We start from the raw sequence: 9198 nt of genomic DNA on the forward strand, positions 1-9198 counted from the left end.
TTCCGTTCCACAGTAATGCAGGCGGCATGAAAAGGCGTAGCAGGCGAGGCCGCTTCACAGAGAGAGGAAATGGAGCAGGGGGGTTGTGGGCAGAACATACAAAGACTGGGAACTGGGATAAGACTGGAGAGGAAAATAATTTGCCAAACCTCCAGCATTGAACGTAACATGATTTGATTCACTAAGAAGTTAAATATGAAGTGCAGTTGAAGTGCACCCTGAAACATAAAAAATGTAAACACTTGCTTAGAAACAATTGTATGTCTGCTGACGAAACAATAAAGAATTTGGATGAAGTTATGGTCTACATGTATCTTTTTGTTGCAGTTTTTGTTCGAGGCGTTGCTAAGTAATAGTGACGTCATATCCTCCCTACATCATGTAGGCATGAAAATGTTTCGAGTATAGTCGAAGTTCCTCTTGCGACCATTTTCGTAAGTGACCAGTTCTAGCTACGATCGAGCACCCGTTATGAAACTCCGTTTGAATTGTCAGACAAACTCTGCAATGAAAAGCTCCTGTAAGCGCCCGCGACCACATTCGAAAATAACCAAACTCGTCTTTTCCTTCTGAACGTAAAACTCTCGTAAGCGACGAGGCAAAAGGTTCTGATCTGTATTGGTCAACACTTTACTACAAGTATGTACAACTTGATCACATTTACCGTAATATAACATTTACCAGTAGATGATGGTTCTTCATGTTCTATAAAAAATAAAGCCGGCTCAAATCTATCGCACGTATACAGCGGCTTGATTCTAATGTCGATTCTAATGCCTAATAATGTCGGTTGATAAAGATCTCACAAATAAAAGTTCACTTGATGATTTACGGCTGGAGAAAGACTGTTGCCATAAGGCTGAAGTAGAAAGCTTTATGCTAAAAGCTCTGGGAAGCGATAAGCCTGTATTGTTTCAGTCTGCGGTCGCCTGCATAGCCAATACTCGTAAGCAACCTTTTCTCTGGTTACGACCGCCTCTTCGAATTTCCGAGGTGGCTACTGTTCAAACCACAGGCTTACCATCCGCTGTTTGTGTGGTTACAGCTTGCCAATACAATTATTCAAATTTCTTCACTCATTTCTTTACATTAGATGTGAATGTATGTATTCCATGCAACTTTAAAACCAAAGAATCTAAAACCGCATTTATATTTCCTCGATTCGCTGCCATGCGAGCTTCCTGTCTTCAAAAGAACAGCTTTCCAATTTTAGGCTGGTCAAAAATTAAATTTAATGTCAAATCAGATCGTAAATTCGCCGTTTTGCTATGATCTGTACCACCAGCCCGGTCAATTTATGCAGCTGTAAATTGTAAGTTTTGGACTGTAATCCTTGAGAGTTTCTACTAAAACAACTAGATTACTCGCCCTCGTTTTCTATAAGCGATAGAAAACTCGGAATCGTAGTCTAATTGTTAACTAGAGAGGTTTTAATCAATAGCTACATCATAAAAATCTTATTTTAACATCTTATTTCTTGTCAAGTTCAGATAAAAAATCATCTTTTGACATGTTTTTCCGTTTCGGGAACAAATACAGTACGCTATAGATATTTCTGATCCTAGCAGTACGCAGGACGCGTACCATATATGAACCAAGTAAATGGCCTTGCTCATTATTTGTCTATAGCTCAGTGGATAGAACGCCCGCACGGTGCTTGGTAAAGCTTCTTGGTTTGGTAAAATTGATGTATTGATATTCCAAATCCTTAAGGAAAAACGGTGGAAGATACCACCGTTGTGCTTTTATTCAATTGTCAGTTCAACTTGACAGAGGAACTCCCCATCCCACCCCACCCCTTTACCTACGGATAGAGTGACGTGAGAAACTCTAGTTACCGAAAAACGTAAAGCCTAACAAACCTTGTCAAAGAAAGGTGATTCTATTAAGGAACAATTTGTTTCATTTCAGAGCAGTTTAATAATTTCCAATAATTTCCTAAACTCTTATGACCTATATGCCTGATTCTCTATCGATATTACGAGGAGAAGTAAGTTGTTGGTCACTCTAAGAAAACGTCTCTCTCCTTTTCTTTGCTGAAAGGAACTGACTCAGTGACCCAATTCTTCCAACTATGCTTCCACCAATACTTTCAATGCTTTTATTAATGAATAGGTCAGGTGAATAAGAAGGGGAACTTTTATCACGCATTTCACATAATGTAGTGCAGTGACCTGCCAAGCAAGGAAAATATGGGACTAATTTCTTTCATCAAAAAAGAACTACTCAAATGCAAAGCAGCAACTCCCGTGCAATGCCTTTCAGATGTGGTGCACTATTTTAGACTGTGATGCACAGCCCGGATGCCTGTGATAAAACTTTCTGTTTTATCCACATACGTGTTAAAAACGAATAAACATCTATAATTGGAAAATCTTCAAAAACCGGCCAAAGGGTAGGTAACATTCCTGCTTCTTTTTTATCAAAGCTTTATCCACCTTACACAAGCTACAAGCTACACAAGCTATTAGTGACTTGGTATTTTATACTTGGTTGTGAAGAATGCGTCGATAAATTAAAAATAAATTAGTTTCGTTCTCTCCCTTGTGGTTGGCATTGGCTTATACTTCGAGAGGTGCTACATCAGGCAGACTTTATATCGGCTTTTATTAAATTTTCAGCCACGGATATTGCATTTCTAGCATTCTGATTGGTTCACTCAATCCCGGTTGTCAGCTCGTATACCTTAGTTTGACCTTATTTGGAAAATGATTGCGTTACTTTTGCCAAGCTAAAATTTTTCTACGGGAAGCGACAGTTCCATCGGAAAAATGGTTGAAAAACAGCAAATTTGGCGAGGTTTATGAACAAGAAATAATTAGCGGTGCCTACCACAACCACAGAAATGCCATAGTAAAATTAACTACGCAAAACAAAAGGATTGATGCGAAAAGTTTAATTAATAATACTTGTAAACACACAACAAGAGCGAGTCAATAAAGTAGAAAAGCAGCAAATAATTTACGAAAGAACGGCAACTGACTGACACAGTTTCATTCAGTGTACTTCATAAAACTGAGTAGGCTCAGCACTTCCGTAAAGTTTGTTACCTTTCAATCTTGGTTTTGTCCTTTTATACTTCAACAAACCTGTTCCACTTTAAGCTGAATTTCGCTTTAAATAACATAGCAGTCTTGATGACAGCCGTGGAGCCGTAAAGAAGTACAATGTAAACACTTGCTTCGTTCGACTTGTAGTTTCCAGAAAAGCTTTTGCTTCGGATCTTCTCGTAAATCTTAACTGTTGTCACAATTTCCAGGATATTTAGACGACTTAAGAGGGGACTGTTCGAGGAAAATCTTGGAAAGAAAACTCTCTGGCTCGCTTTCCTCGTATGTTTCATTCAACTCAAGAAGTGAACACCGCGCCAGAAATTTTCGCGCCTCCTCATACTATCACTTCGTTTACATCAAAATGAAATGTCCAGTCGATTTAAACTTGAGAAGAATTTAATAAAACAATTATTCCATTCGCCCTTGTTGGATACGAGTCGTTATAGCCAACTCGGCGCTTCGCGCCTCGTTGGCTATTTACCACCTCGTATCCAACGCGGGCTCATGGAATAATTGTTAAATAAACATGACAAAAGACAGACGTAACTTACTGCAATGCACCTTTCGTGTGTTCACTTTCTTCTTTGATGAACCTCTTCTGCGAAAAGTTAGACCTCCGTTACTAGTTGGTTCTCTGTAGAGAATGGGATAGATCTTACACGTTCTCTCTTTTAAGGAGTTATGTCAGCTGACAGTTGACAATTGAGCTATTAAGGCACGTGCGATCACTGAGCAGAGCTTTCTAGCGGCAGAATAACATTGCTTAAAAATAGCACATGCCTAGTGGCGTCTCTCTATCACTAAGCAGAGCTTTCTAACGCCAGAACATTGCCTAGAAACAGCGCATGCCTAGCTGCATTTCTCCAGGAAAGGGAGAGAATTCTAAAATTTAAAACCCATGAAAATTATCTTTTATCAGATAAATTAGTTCACGATGTTTTAGATAAGACGTAAGTTACAAAGAAGAAAAAACGTGACGGTAGGAAATACTTTCGTGAGAGAACAGAATATTAGAAATTGAAAATTAGCAGCAACGAGGATTGAGCACGAAATTACTGACAGTTGTCAAATGAGCTATTAAGGTACGTGCGATCACTGAGCAGAACTTGCTAGCGCCAGAATAAAATTGCTTAAAAATAGCACATGCAAACTGGCGCCTCTCTACATTGAGCACAGCTTTCTAACGCCAGAATATTGCCTAGAAACAGCGCATGCCTGGTGGCGTTTCTCCAGGGAAGGGGGAAGTTTCTACATTTAAATAAAAAAATACAAATTATTTCTTATGAAATAAAATTTTAGTTCACGATGCTTTAGATCAGTCTTAAGTTAGAAAACTCAATCACTGAGCAGCGCTTTCTAGCGCAGAATATTGCATAGAACGGCGCATGCCTAGTGGCGTTTCTCTATCGTTGAGCAGAGCTTTCTAGCGCAGAATATTGCATAGAAACAGCGCATGCCTTGTGGCGTTTCTCTATCATTGAGCATAGCTTTCTTGCGCCAGAATATTGCATAGAAACAGCGCATGCCTAGTGGCGTTTCTCTATCATTGAGCAGAGCTTTCTTGCGCCAGAATATTGCATGGAAACAGCGCATGCCTAGCGGCGTTTCTCTGGAGAAGGGAGAGTTTTCTGCATTGATATTTGCTTAACATAAAAATAACGGAGCTGAAAAATATAAATTACTACTTATCAGCTAAATTTTAAGGAAACCTAAAACTATTTCCACATTTCTATTATTTTAAACAAAAGACGACGAAAGCTTCTGGCGAATTAGGTGGACCAAGCAGATTTGCCTGCTGTTATCTGCAGGAAATTGATATTTCAGTTCACGATAACTTACATTAAATGTAAGCCACAAAGAAGAAACATGTGATGGAATGACATATTTTGGTGAGAAAAAATAACAGTATAAAGCAAAAATTCGCTGCAACGAAGAATAAGGACGAAATGTCTGACAGTTGACAGTTCACAAGTGAGCTATCTAAGGGTACTTGCGATCACTGAGCAGAGCTTGCTGGCGCCAGAATAAAAGTGCCTAGAAACAACGCACGCCTTGTTGCGTTTCTCAAGGGAAGGTAGAGTTTTCTGCATTAAAAAATAATATGCTTATCAGATAAATTTCAACAAAATCTAAAATTTGACAGGGAGAGTTTAAAGACCAACAACCATTTCCAAATTTCTTAATTAATGACTATTGATGGGCACAAAAAATATTCGTTTTTATTTTTTAAACAAAATACGACAAAAAGTCCCTATGGAAAGGACCAAACATATTTGTCTGCTGTTACCTTGGCTAGAAAATCGGTATTTCTGTGAGCAGGGATGGCGCAATGGTGAGAGCTCTTGCCTCCCACCAATGTGGCACGGGTCGGCCCGGCGTCATATGTGGGTTAAGTTTAATTTGTTGTTGGCTCTCGTCCTTGTTGTTGGTTCTCGTCCTTGTTGTTGGCTCTCGTCCTTGTTGTTGGTTCTCGTCCTTGTTGTTGGTTCTCGTCCTTGTTGTTGGCTCTCGTCCTTGTTGTTGGTTCTCGTCCTTGTTGTTGGTTCTCGTCCTTGTTGTTGGTTCTCGTCCTTGTTGTTGGCTCTCGTCCTTGTTGTTGGTTCTCGTCCTTGTTGTTGGCTCTCGTCCTTGTTGTTGGTTCTCGTCCTTGTTGTTGGTTCTCGTCCTTGTTGTTGATTCTCGTCCTTGTTGTTGGCTCTCGTCCTTGTTGTTGGCTCTCGTCCTTGTTGTTGGCTCTCGTCCTTGTTGTTGGCTCTCGTCCTTAACTTGTTGTTGGCTCTCGTCCTTGTTGTTGGTTCTCGTCCTTGTTGTTGGTTCTCGTCCTTGTTGTTGGCTCTCGTCCTTGTTGTTGGCTCTCGTCCTTAACTTGTTGTTGGTTCTCGTCCTTAACTTGTTGTTGGCTCTCGTCCTTGTTGTTGGTTCTCGTCCTTGTTGTTGGCTCTCGTCCTTGTTGTTGGTTCTCGTCCTTAACTTGTTGTTGGTTCTCGTCCTTAACTTGTTGTTGGTTCTCGTCCTTGTTGTTGGTTCTCGTCCTTGTTGTTGGCTCTCGTCCTTGTTGTTGGCTCTCGTCCTTAACTTGTTGTTGGTTCTCGTCCTTAACTTGTTGTTGGCTCTCGTCCTTGTTGTTGGTTCTCGTCCTTGTTGTTGGCTCTCGTCCTTGTTGTTGGTTCTCGTCCTTGTTGTTGGTTCTCGTCTAGCGCCAGAATATTGCCTAGAAACAGCAAATACCTAGCGGCTTTTAAGGGAAAATTTTCTACATTTAAAAAAAACCCTAAAAATTATTTCTTATCAGATAAATTTTAGTTCACGATGCTTTAGATGAGACTGAAGTTACATGCAAAGAAGTCATACGTGACGGTATGAATTATTTTAGTGACAAAACAGAATACAGTAGAACCCCGGTAACTCGAACTTCCCCGTGATTGCGTTTTACGCTCAAATTCCCCTTCAATTTTCTCGTGCGTGTCACTACGGTCACGTAACGACATTACTTGTTGAATCGCTTGACTGTTGGCAACATTGTTCGACTTCAGAAAAAAACATTTCACTCTTATAAATCAATATCAAAGAAACCCAGAATTGGCTGACAATGTGTAAAGCGTCTTGTGTGGAGGATTTTTCTGATGTTTGGGTTGACATTCATTTATGGCTGAAGCACAAGGGATAAATGTCAACTTCTGTAAGTATGTAAATTGAAATGCATGAACGCAAGTCATTTCTGTTACGTATTGTTGAAGATAGACAAACTACAATAATGTATCCTTACTGTTTTAAAGTATCTGACATTCCACGAGTTTTGATGCCACCATTCCGTTATTTTAGGCCTATTCCAAACGTCGTGCTACTGCCGTGCCGAACTCAAATGAATTTGGCTTGGCAGTGGCACGACGACAGCACGGCAGTGGTTTTAAACGGCGAATTTGATACAGTCGCTAAATTTAAACTGTATCAGAAACAACAAAAAGCTGCAAAATAACTTAAAATGCATTAAAATAGTTTCTAAATTTAGTTCGGCACGACAAGAGCACGCCGTTTGAAATCGATTCGCGCTACTGTCGTGCGGCACGGCAAGGCCTGCCGCGCTAAGAAGTCGTGCCGAACTTAATTCAGCCTGACGAACTGAATGGTTTCAAACGTCGTGCTACCGCCGTGCTTAAGTCGAAATTAATTCTTCAATTAAGTTCGGAACGGCAGTAGCACGACGTTTGGAACAGGCCTTACGAAACAATCGAAGAAAGTACAGAAGTCAAACAAACAAAGCAAACAAAGCTCACACGTCGAATGCGTACCACCGGCTAACTTCGATTAATTTCGCCTTGGTTTGTGTTCTGAATGTAAATATTTCCAGGCCGAAAGCATCTCATTCCTTTACAAACTTGTGTTTTAGTCCTCGAATGACATTTAAGAGCTATTTTCTCTTCAAAGCTCGGTGCCAACAAACAGCTGCTGTAACTTGTTATTGAATTAATTCAGCTCAAAGTGAGTCGAACGCGAAAATTGCGTTCACGGTTGAGCCTCTCAAAAAATCTGTTTTTAATTTCCACAAGTAATATTTTAAGAAGGATTAAAAGAAAGGTTCAGCTTTAATGTGGTGGTGTTTTTTGCTTGAAAACAATATACCAGATCGCATTTGGGTCGAAGTTTGACAAAATTTGACGTATCGTCAAGACGCTTGAGGTAGGCCTCTTATAGAAGATTAAAACCCATTTAAAACGAAACATATGGAAAAAACGTTAGTGCAGACAAAACCTTAAGAGATACCTAAAAACAATGTAAAGGATATGTTAAGGCGCTGTTTGTTTTGTCTACACGAGCGTTTTGAATATGCCTCAAATTTCATCCATCATGGCCGCCGTCGTGGGCCAATTTTCAACTTTATCGAAGTTTAAAAAAGTGAAAGGAATCGGAACCTTTTAATGCCCTTTTTGGAAAAATAAAAGAAATTCGAAATTTCGCGACTGTCTGACGATTCTCGATATTCTCTAACAGTCACTATTAAACACTAAAATTAACACTACATCAATTTGATTTTAATCAGTGCAACGATCAGATCACGCGACGGTAGCTAGCAAGCTCTGCTCAATGGTTGCACGTACCTTAAAAGCTCATTTGACGACTGTCATATTCTGTTCTCTCATGAAAGTATTTCCTACCGTCACGTTTTTTCTTCTTTGTAATTTAAGTCTTATCTAAAGCATCGTGAACTAAAAATTATCTGATAAAAATAATTTTCAGGGGTTTTTAAATGTAGAAAACTCTCCCTTCCCTGGAGAAACACCGCTAGGCATGCGCTGTTTCTAAGCAATATTCTGGCGCTAGAAAGCTCTGCTCAGTGATTGCACGTACGTTACCTTTTAGCTCATGTGTCAACTGTCAACTATCAGCAATTTCGTGCTAATTCACCCTTGCTGTAACCTTTCTATTTCTAGCATTTCTCCATTTCCTGTAGATAACAGCAGACAAATCTGCTTTCGTCGTCTTATGTTTTCAATAAAAATACGAACAAAAACAAAATGAACGAACAAAAACTGAGTTTTTCAGCTCCACTATTTTTATTGTAAGTAATTATTAATGTAGGAAACTTTCCCTTCTTCAGAGAAATGCCAATAGGAATGCGCTGTTTCTAGGCAATATTCTGGCGCGAGTAGGCTCTGCTCAATGCAAGCTCTGCTCAATGTAGAGAGACGCCAGTTTGCATGTGCAGAGAGAAGCAAGAAAGCCAACTTCCCTTTTGCTGTTTTTCGATGATCTTCCTATTATGAATGTTCTCTCGTCTTTCACGCGTATGTGGAAACGGGGACTGCAACCAGTTCACAAGCTTAATGAATTCTGTAAGCCAGTTGCATGACTCTTAGGACGAAAGTAGCTGTTTAAACAATAATTTGGAACACTTTACTTTAAACATGTCGACAGAAAGCACACTCAAACACTTATCACTAATGCACGTGAACAAAAACTGTTTTGGTTACATTGATAGTTTAACTAAGATCGCGTGCTGTTAGCTGTTATGTTTTATGAACATTTTTATTTTCGGTTGTATGGCTTTGTATGCTCCTCATCAGTATGAGCAATTTTTCATCGTCATCTGTATAACTTTTATGTAGCCATAAAATTTTTGCGTACAGAAAAAATTTCGGAAAACGCT

General features: G+C 39.6%; 1 long non-coding RNA gene across 2 annotated transcripts in view; it reads left to right on the plus strand.

Annotated features, from left to right (window-relative positions):
* LOC144656179 (uncharacterized) overlaps positions 1–286 on the plus strand; it is a 55660-nt gene extending 55374 nt beyond the window's left edge. For both annotated transcript variants that reach the window (XR_013571272.1, XR_013571273.1), the window contains exon 3: positions 14–286. This is a non-coding gene — a long non-coding RNA (uncharacterized LOC144656179). The remainder of the gene's footprint in view (positions 1–13) is intronic.
* The last annotated feature ends 8912 nt before the right edge of the window (positions 287–9198 follow it).

Source organism: Oculina patagonica, chromosome 6 (assembly GCF_052425735.1).
Source record: "Oculina patagonica isolate OP01 chromosome 6, crgOcupat, whole genome shotgun sequence".
NCBI lineage: Eukaryota > Metazoa > Cnidaria > Anthozoa > Scleractinia > Oculinidae > Oculina > Oculina patagonica.